The 9071-nt window shown below is 39.1% G+C and overlaps 1 non-coding gene across 1 annotated transcript; it reads left to right on the forward strand.

The window, feature by feature from the left end:
- The first annotated feature begins 5832 nt into the window (after positions 1-5832).
- On the forward strand, positions 5833-5940 carry LOC148550022 (small nucleolar RNA R71). The gene has a single exon (XR_015897632.1). It is a non-coding gene; the product is annotated as a small nucleolar RNA R71 (small nucleolar RNA).
- Positions 5941-9071: the final 3131 nt, after the last annotated feature.

Here is a 9071-nt window from a genome sequence, read left to right on the forward strand (position 1 = left end):
TTCTAGCTTAATTCATGTAGAACAGAAGTGTTTGTCAGGCACGCGTTCATAGGGGAGAATGGTGATGAGCGTCACACATAATCATCACCTTCATTACGTTCTTGGGTGCGAATGGATATCTTAGAAGCGAAATAAGAAGAATTGAATAGAAAACAGTAGTACTTTGCATTAATCTTTGAGGAACAGCAGAGCTCCACACCTTAATCTATGGAGTGTAGAAACTCTACCGTTAAAAATACATAAGTGAAGGTCCAGGCATGGCCGAGATGGCCAGCCCCCTAAAACGTGATCAAAGGATCATAAGGTAATCCAAAGATTGTCAAAAAGACTAGTAAAAGGTCCTATTTATAATAAACTAGTCACTAGGGTTTACATGAGTAAGTAATTGATGCATAAATCCACTTCCGGGGCCCACTTGGTGTGTGTTTGGGCTGAGCTTAAGTGTTCCACGTGCAGAGGCCATTTGTGGAGTTGAACGCCAGTTTCTGTGCCAGTTTGGGCGTTCAACTCTGGTTTTGGATCCTTTTCTGGCGCTGGACGCCAGATTTGGGCAGAAGGCTGGCGTTGAACGCCAGTTTACGTCATCAATTATTGGCCAAAGTATGGACTATTATATATTTCTGGAAAGCCCTGGATGTCTACTTTCCAACGCAATTAAAAGCGCGCCATTTAGAGTTTTGTAGCTCCAGAAAATCCACTTTGAGTGTAGGGAGGTCAGAATCCAACAGCATCAGCAGTCCTTTTTCAACCTCTGAATCTGATTTCTGCTCAAGTCCCTCAATTTCAGCCAGAAAATACCTGAAATCACAGAAAAACACACAAACTCATAGTAAAGTCCAGAAATGTGAATTTAACATAAAAACTAAGGAAAACATCCCTAAAAGTAACTAGATCCTACTAAAAACATGCTAAAAACAATGTCAAAAAGCGTATAAATTATCCGCTCATCACAACACCAAACTTAAATTGTTGCTTGTCCCCAAGCAACTGAAAATCAAATAAGATAAAAAGAAGAGAATATACTATAAATTCCAAACTATCAATGAAACAGAGCTTCAATCAAATGAGCGGCACTTATAGCTTTTTGCCTCTTGAATAGTTTTGGCATCTTACTCTATCCCTTGAGGTTCAGAATGATTGGCATCTATAGGAACTTCAGATTTCGAATAGTGTTATTGACTCTCCTAGTTCAGTATGATGATTCTTGAACACAGCTTCTTTATGAGTCTTGGCCGTGGCCCTAAGCACTTTGTTTTCCAGTATTACCACCGGATACATAAATGCCACAGACACATAATTGGGTGAACCTTTTCAGATTGTGACTCAGCTTTGCTAAAGTCCCTAATTAGAGGTGTCCAGGGTTCTTAAGCACACTCTTCTTTTGCTTTGGACCTTGACTTTAACCGCTCAGTCTCAAGTTTTCACTTGACACCTACACGCCACAAGCACATGGTTAGGGACAGCTTGGTTTAGCCGCTTAGACCAGGATTTTATTCCTTTAGGCCCTCCTATCCACTGATGCTCAAAGCCTTGGGATCCTTTTTATTTGCCCTTGCCTTTTGGTTTTAAGGGTTATTGGCTTTTTCTGCTTGCTTTTTCTTTTTCTTTCAATTTTTTTTTCATTTTTTTTCTGCAAGCTTTGTTCTTTGCTGCTTTTTCTTGCTTCAAGAATCATTTTTATGATTTTTCAGATTATCAAATAACATGTCTCCTAGTCATCATTCTTTCAAGAGCCAACATATTTAACATTCTTAAACAACAACTTCAAAAGACATATGCACTGTTCAAGCATACATTCAGAAAACAAGAAGCATTGTCACCACATCAATATAATTAAGCTAAGTTCGAGGATAAATTCGAAACTCATGTACTTCTTGTTCTTTTGAATTAAAACATTTTTCATTTAAGAGAGGTGATGGATTCATAGGACATTCATATCTTTAAGACAAAGTTACTAACTACTAATGATCATGTAATGAAGGCACAAACATAGATAAGCACATAACATAGAAAACGAAAAACAGAGAAAGCAAGAACAAGGAATGAATCCACCTTAATGATGGTGGCGTTTCCTTCTTGAGGAACCAATGATGTCCTTGAGCTCTTCTATGTATCTTCCTTGTCTTTGTTGCTCCTCCCTCATTGCTTTTTGATCTTCTCTTATTTCATGAAGCATGATGGAGTGCTCTTGATGTTCCACCCTTAGTTGTCCCATATTGGAACTCAATTCTTCTAGGGAGGTGTTGATGTGCTCCCAATAGTTTTGTGGAAGAAAGTGCATTTGAGGCATTTCCGGAATCTCATGGTGATGAGCTTCTTGCGCCTCTTGAGCTCCATGACTGGGCTCTCTTGCTTGCTCCATCTTTTTCTTAGTGATGGGCTTTTCCTCTTTAATGAGGATATCTCCCTCTATGTCAATCCCAGCTGAATTGCATAGGTGGCAAATGAGGTGAGGAAAGGCTAACCTTGCCATGGTGGAGGACTTGTCAGCCACCTTGTAGAGTTCTTGAGGTATAATCTCATGAACTTCCACCTCTTCTCCAATCATGATGCTATGGATCATGATGGCCCGGTCTATAGTAACTTCAGACCGGTTGCTAGTAGGAATGATTGAGCATTGAATAAACTCCAACCATCCTCTAGCTATAGGCTTGAGGTCCAATCTTCTTAGTTGAACCGGCTTGCCTTTGGAGTCAATCTTCCATTGAGCTCCTTCTACACATATGTCCATAAGGACTTGGTCCAACCTTTGATCAAAGTTGACTCTCCTTGTGTAGGGGCGTGCGTTCTCTTCCATGTATGGCAAGTTGAACGCCAACCTCACATTCTCCGGACTAAAATCTAAGTATTTCCCCCGAACCATTGTAACATAGTTCTTTGGATCCGGGTTCTTACTTTGATCATGGTTCTTGGTGATCCATGCATTGGCATAGAACTCTTGAACCATTAGGATGCCGACTTGTTGGATGGGATTTGTTAGAACTTCCCAACCTCTTCTTTGAATTTCATGTCGGATCTCCGGATACTCATTTCTTTTGAGTTTAAAAGGGACCTCAGGGATCACCTTTTTCTTGGCCACAACATCATAGAAGTGGTCTTGATGGGCTTTGGAGATGAACCTTTCCATCTTCCATGACTCGGATGTGGAAGCTTTTATCTTCCCTTTCCCTCTTCTAGAGGATTCTCCGGTCTTAGGTGCCATCAATGGTAATGGAAAAACAAAAAGCTTATGCTTTTACCACACCAAACTTAGAATATTGCTCGCCCTCGAGCAATAAACAAAAGAGTAGAAGAAGAAGAAGAAGAAATATGGAGAGGGAGAGGGAGATGTGTTTCGGCCAAGAAGGGTGTAGAGGGGTGTGTTGTGTGAATTTGATGAAGAATGGAGGGCTTTATATAGGGAAGGGAGGGGGGTATTGGTTCGGCCATTTGGGTGGGTTTGGGTGGGAAATTGGGTTTGAATTTTGAAGGTAGGTGGAGTTTATGAGGTAGGTTTATGGGGAAGAGGAGATGGATGTGAGTGGTGAAGGTTTAGTGGGGAAGAGAGATTGAGGTGATTGGTGAGGGGTTTTTAGGGAAGAGTGTTTGTGGGGTTGTGTGAAAGAGAGTGGTGAGAAGAAGTGAGTGGAGGTAGGTGGGGATCCTGTGGGGTCCATAGATCCTGAGTGGATCCTGTGGGGTCCACAGATCCTGAGTGGATCCTGCGGGGTTCACAGATCCTGAGTGGATCCTGTGGGGTCCACAGATCCTGAGGTGTTCAAGGAATTACATCCCTGCACCCATTAAGCATGTAAAAATGCCTTTGTATCCAACTCTGGGCGTTCAGCACCAGGTTGGTGGCCATTTTGGGCGTTCAACGCCCATCTGTGTGCCATTTCTGGCGTTGAGCGCCAGAACCATGCCTGTTCTGGCGTTCAACGCCCAGAAGCTGCCCATTTTGCGCGTTCAGCGCCAGAACCATGCTCTGTTCTGGCGCTGAACGCCAGACAGATGCTCCTCCAGGGTGTGATTTTTCTTCTGCTGTTTTTGATTCCGTTTTCAATTTTTCTATTTATTTTGTGACTCCACATGATCATGAACCTAAGAAAACATGAAAAATAAGAATTAGATAAACATTGGGTTGCCTCCCAACAAGCGCTTCTTTAATGTCAATAGCTTGACAGTGGGCTCTCATGGAGCCTCACAGATGTGCAGAGCTTTGTTGAGACTCTCCAACACCAAACTTAGAGTTTGGTTGTGGCCTCCCAACACCAAACTTAGAGTTTGACTGTGGGGGCTCTGGTTGACTCTGCTTGGAGAGAAGCTTTTCCTGCTTCCTCCCCATGGTTGCAGAGGGAGATCCTTGAGTTTTGAATACAAGGGAGTTCTCATTCCATTGAAGGACTATTTCACCTCTGTCAACATCAATCACAGCTCTTGCTGTGGCCAGGAAAGGTCTTCCTAGGATGATGGATTCATCCTCTTCCTTTCCAGTATCCAGGACTATGAAATCAGTAGGTATGTAAAGGCCTTCAACCTTTACTAATACATCTTCTACTTGTCCATAAGCCTGTCTTCTTGAGCTGTCTGCCATCTCTAGTGAGATTTTAGCAGCTTGCACCCCATAGATTCCCAGTTTCTCTATTACAGAGAGGGGCATGAGGTTTATTCCTGAACCAAGGTCACACAGAGCCTTAAAGATCATGGTGCCTATGGTACAGGGTATTATGAACTTTCCAGGATCCTGTCTCTTCTGAGGCAATGTCAGTTGATCCAGATCACTTAGTTCATTGATGAACAAGGGAGGTTCAACTTCCCAAGCATCAATGCCAAATAATTGGCATTCAGCTTCATGATTGCACCAAGAAACTTGGCAGTTTGCTCTTCAGTGACATCCTCATTCTCTTCAGAAGAGGAATACTCATCAGAGCTCATGAAGGGCATAAGGAGGTTCAATGGGATCTCTATAGTCTCTAGATGAGCCTCAGAATCCTTTGATTCCCCAGAGGGAAGCTCCTTATTGATCACTGGACGTCCCAGGAGGTCTTCCTCCTTGGGATTCACGTCCTCTCCTTTCCTCACAGGTTCGGCCATGGCACTTATGTCAATGGCCTTGCACTCTCCTTTTGGGTTCTCTTCTGTATTGCTTGGGAGAGTACTAGGAGGGATTTCAGTGATCCTTTTACTCAGCTGGCCCACTTGTGCTTCCAGATTTCTAATGGAAGACCTTGTTTCATTCATGAAACTTACAGTGGCCTTAGATAGATCAGAGACTAGATTTGCTAAATTAGAAGCATTTTGTTCAGAGTTCTCTGTCTGTTGCTGAGTTGATGATGGAAAAGGCTTGCTATTGCTAAACCTGTTTCTTCCACCATTATTAAAGCCTTGTTGGGGGTTTTGATCCTTCCATGAGAAATTTGGATGATTTCTCCATGTTGAGTTATAGGTGTTTCCATAAGGTTCACCTAAGTAATTTACCTTTGCTATTGCAGGGTTCTCAGGATCATAGGCTTCTTCTTCAGAAGATGCCTCTTGAGTACTGTTGGATGCAGCTTGCATTCCATGCAGACTCTGAGAGATCATATTGACTTGCTGAGTCAATATTTTATTCTGAGCCAATATGGCATTCAGAGTATCAACCTCAAGAACTCCCTTCTTCATAGGCGTCCCATTACTCACAGGATTCCTTTCAGAAGTGTACATGAACTGGTTATTAGCAACCATGTTAATGAGTTCTTGAGCTTCTGCAGGCGTTTTCTTTAGGTGAATGGATCCACCTGCAGAAGTGTCCAGTGACATCTTTGATAGCTCAGATAAACCATCATAGAATATATCCAGGATGGTCCATTCTGAAAGCATGTCAGAAGGACACTTTTTAGTCAACTGTTTGTATCTTTCCCAAGCTTCATAGAGGGATTCACCTTCTTTCTGTCTGAAGGTTTGAACATCAGCTCTAAGCTTGCTCAGCTTTTGAGGAGGAAAGTACTTGGCTAAGAAAGCCGTGACCAGCTTATCCCAAGAGTTCAGGCTGTCTTTGGGTTGAGAATCCAACCATAATCTAGCTCTGTCTCTTACAGCAAAAGGGAAAAGCATGAGCCTGTAGACTTCAGGATCTACTCCATTAGTCTTAACAGTATCACATATCTGCAAGAATTCAGTTAAGAACTGAAAAGGATCTTCAGATGGAAGTCCATGAAACTTGCAGTTTTGCTGCATCAGAGAAACTAATTGAGGTTTCAGCTCAAAGTTGTTTGCTCCAATGGCAGGAATGGAGATGCTTCTTCCATGTAAATTGGAATTAGGTGCAGTGAAGTCACCAAGCATCTTCCTTATATTATTATTATTTTCGGCTGCCATCTCCTTTTCCTGTTCGAAAATTTCTGAAAGGTTATCTCTGGATTGTTGTATTTTAGCTTCTCTTAATTTTTTTCTTCAGAGTCCTTTCAGGTTCTGGATCTGCTTTAACAAGAATGTTTTTGTCCTTGCTCCTGCTCATATGACAAAGAAGATGGCACAGAAAAAATAGTAATAATAATATGGATCCTTTACACCACGGTATAGGGATCCTTGTGTTAGTAGAAGAAAAGAAGGGAAGAAAATCTGAACTCAGAGAGAGAGGGGGTTCGGATTTTTGGAGAGTTGAAGGAAAGATGTTAGTATATCAATAAACAAATAGAAGAAGATGAGAGGGGGAAGTGAATATTCGAAAACAATTTTTGAAAAAGAGTTAGTGATTTTTGAAAATAGTTTTTGAAAAAGGTTAGTATTTTTTTCGAAATTTTTTTTTATATAAAAAATAAAAATAATTAGTTAATAAAAAAGAAATTTTTGAAAAAGAGGGAAGATATTTTCGAAAATTAGAGAGAGAGAGTTAGTTAGGTAGTTTTGAAAAAGTTAAGAAACAAACAAAAAGTTAGTTAGTTAGTTGAAACAAATTTTTGAAAAGATAAGAAGTTAGGAAGTTAGAGAAGATATTTTGAAATCAAATTTTGAAAAAGATAAGATAAGAAGATATTTTTTTTGAAAAGATATGATAGAAATTAGTTTTGAAAAAGATTTGATTTTTAAAATCACAATTAATGACTTGATTCATAAGAAATCACAAGATATGATTCTAGAATTTAAAGTTTGAATCTTTCTTAACAAGCAAGTAACAAACTTCAAATTTTTGAATCAAAACATTAATTGATTATGTTATTTTCGAAAATTTGATATAAAAATAAGAAAAAGATTTTTGAAAAATATTTTTTTAATTTTCGAAAATAACTAAGAATTTTGAAAAAGATTTGATTTTTGAAAAAGATTTTGAAAAAGATAAGATTTTCAAATTGAAAATTTGATTTGACTCATAAGGAACAACTTTGATTTTTAAAAATTTTTGAAAAAGTCAACTCAATTTTCGAATTTGATGAGAGAAAAAGGGAAAGATATATTTTTTTTTTTGAATTTTTATGATGAGAGAGAAAAACAAGAAAAATGATGCAATGCATGAAATTTTTAGATCAAAACAATGAATGCATGCAAGAATGCTATGAATGTCAAGATGAACACCAAGAACACTATGAATGTCATGATGAACATCAAGAACATATTTTTGAAAAATTTTTAATGCAAAGAAAACATGCAAGACACCAAACTTAGAATTCTTTAATGCTTAGACACTAAGAATTCAAGAATGCATATGATAAACATGAAAAGAAACAAAACAAAAAATCATCAAGATCAAACAAGAAGACTTACCAAGAACAACTTGAAGATCATGAAGAACATTATGAATGCATGATATTTTCGAAAAAATGCAAGATGCATATGCAAGTGACACCAAACTTATGATATGACTCAAGACTCAAACAAGAAACACAAAAATATTTTTGATTTTTATGATTTTCTAATTTTTTTGGATTTTTATTTTATGTTTTTCGAAAAATAATTTTGAAAAAGAAAATAAGGATTCCAAAATTTTTAATATGAATTCCAGGAATCTTATGCTCTAAAGCTCCAATCAAAGGGTCAGGCATGGCTTAATAGCCAGCCAAGCTTTAGTATGTAACTCAGACATGACACGCCTGACATTCCTTACATTCAACAGCCAATTGGCTAAGAAAGATAAAGAAGCTCTTTTCTTGAGTATAAGAATTAAGACATGGCTTTACAGCCAGCCAGGCTTCAACATGCTCCATGAAACACTAGAATTCATTCTTAAAAAGTCTGAAAGGAAAATATATTTTTGAAAACATTTTTATTTTTAAAATTTTTTTTTTCGAAAACAAAGGAAGAATTTTTGAAAGATTTTTGAAAAATTTTTTGAAAACAAGACAAAAAGAAAATTACCTAATCTGAGCAACAAGATGAACCGTCAGTTGTCCAAACTCGAACAATCCCCGGCAACGGCGCCAAAAACTTGGTGCACAAATTGTGAATCACACTTTTCACAACTCGTACCACTAACCAGCAAGTGCACTGGGTCGTCCAAGTAATACCTTACGTGAGTAAGGGTCGAATCCCACGGAGATTGTTGGTATGAAGCAAGCTATGGTCACCTTGTAAATCTCAGTTAGGCAGATATAAAGTGATAATGGTGTTTTCGAATATTATATAATAAAATAGGGATAGAGATACTTATGTAATTCATTGGTAGGAATTTCAGATAAGCGAATGGAGATGCTTTTCGTTCCTCTGAACCTCTGCTTTCCTGCTATCTTCATCCAGTCAGTCTTACTCCTTTCCATGGCTGGCTTTATGCAAGGGCATCACCGTTGTCAGTGGCTACATCCCCTCCTCTCAGTGAATAATATGCTCACGCACCCTGTCACGGCACGGCTATTCATCTGTCGGTTCCCGATCATGCTGGAATAGGATTCACCCTCCTTTTGCGTCTGTCACTAACGCCCAGCACTCGCGAGTTTGAAGCTCGTCACAGTCATTCAATCATTGAATCCTACTCAGAATACCACAGACAAGGTTTAGACCTTCCGGATTCTCTTGAATGCCGCCATCATTCTAGCTTACGCCACGAAGATTCTGGTTAGGAGATCTAAGAGATACTCATTCTAGCTTAATTCATGTAGAACAGAAGTGTTTGTCAGGCACGC

The sequence above is a fragment of the Arachis ipaensis genome, chromosome B8 (genome assembly GCF_059453495.1).
Source record: "Arachis ipaensis isolate K30076 ecotype BB chromosome B8, ASM5945349v1, whole genome shotgun sequence".
NCBI lineage: Eukaryota > Viridiplantae > Streptophyta > Magnoliopsida > Fabales > Fabaceae > Arachis > Arachis ipaensis.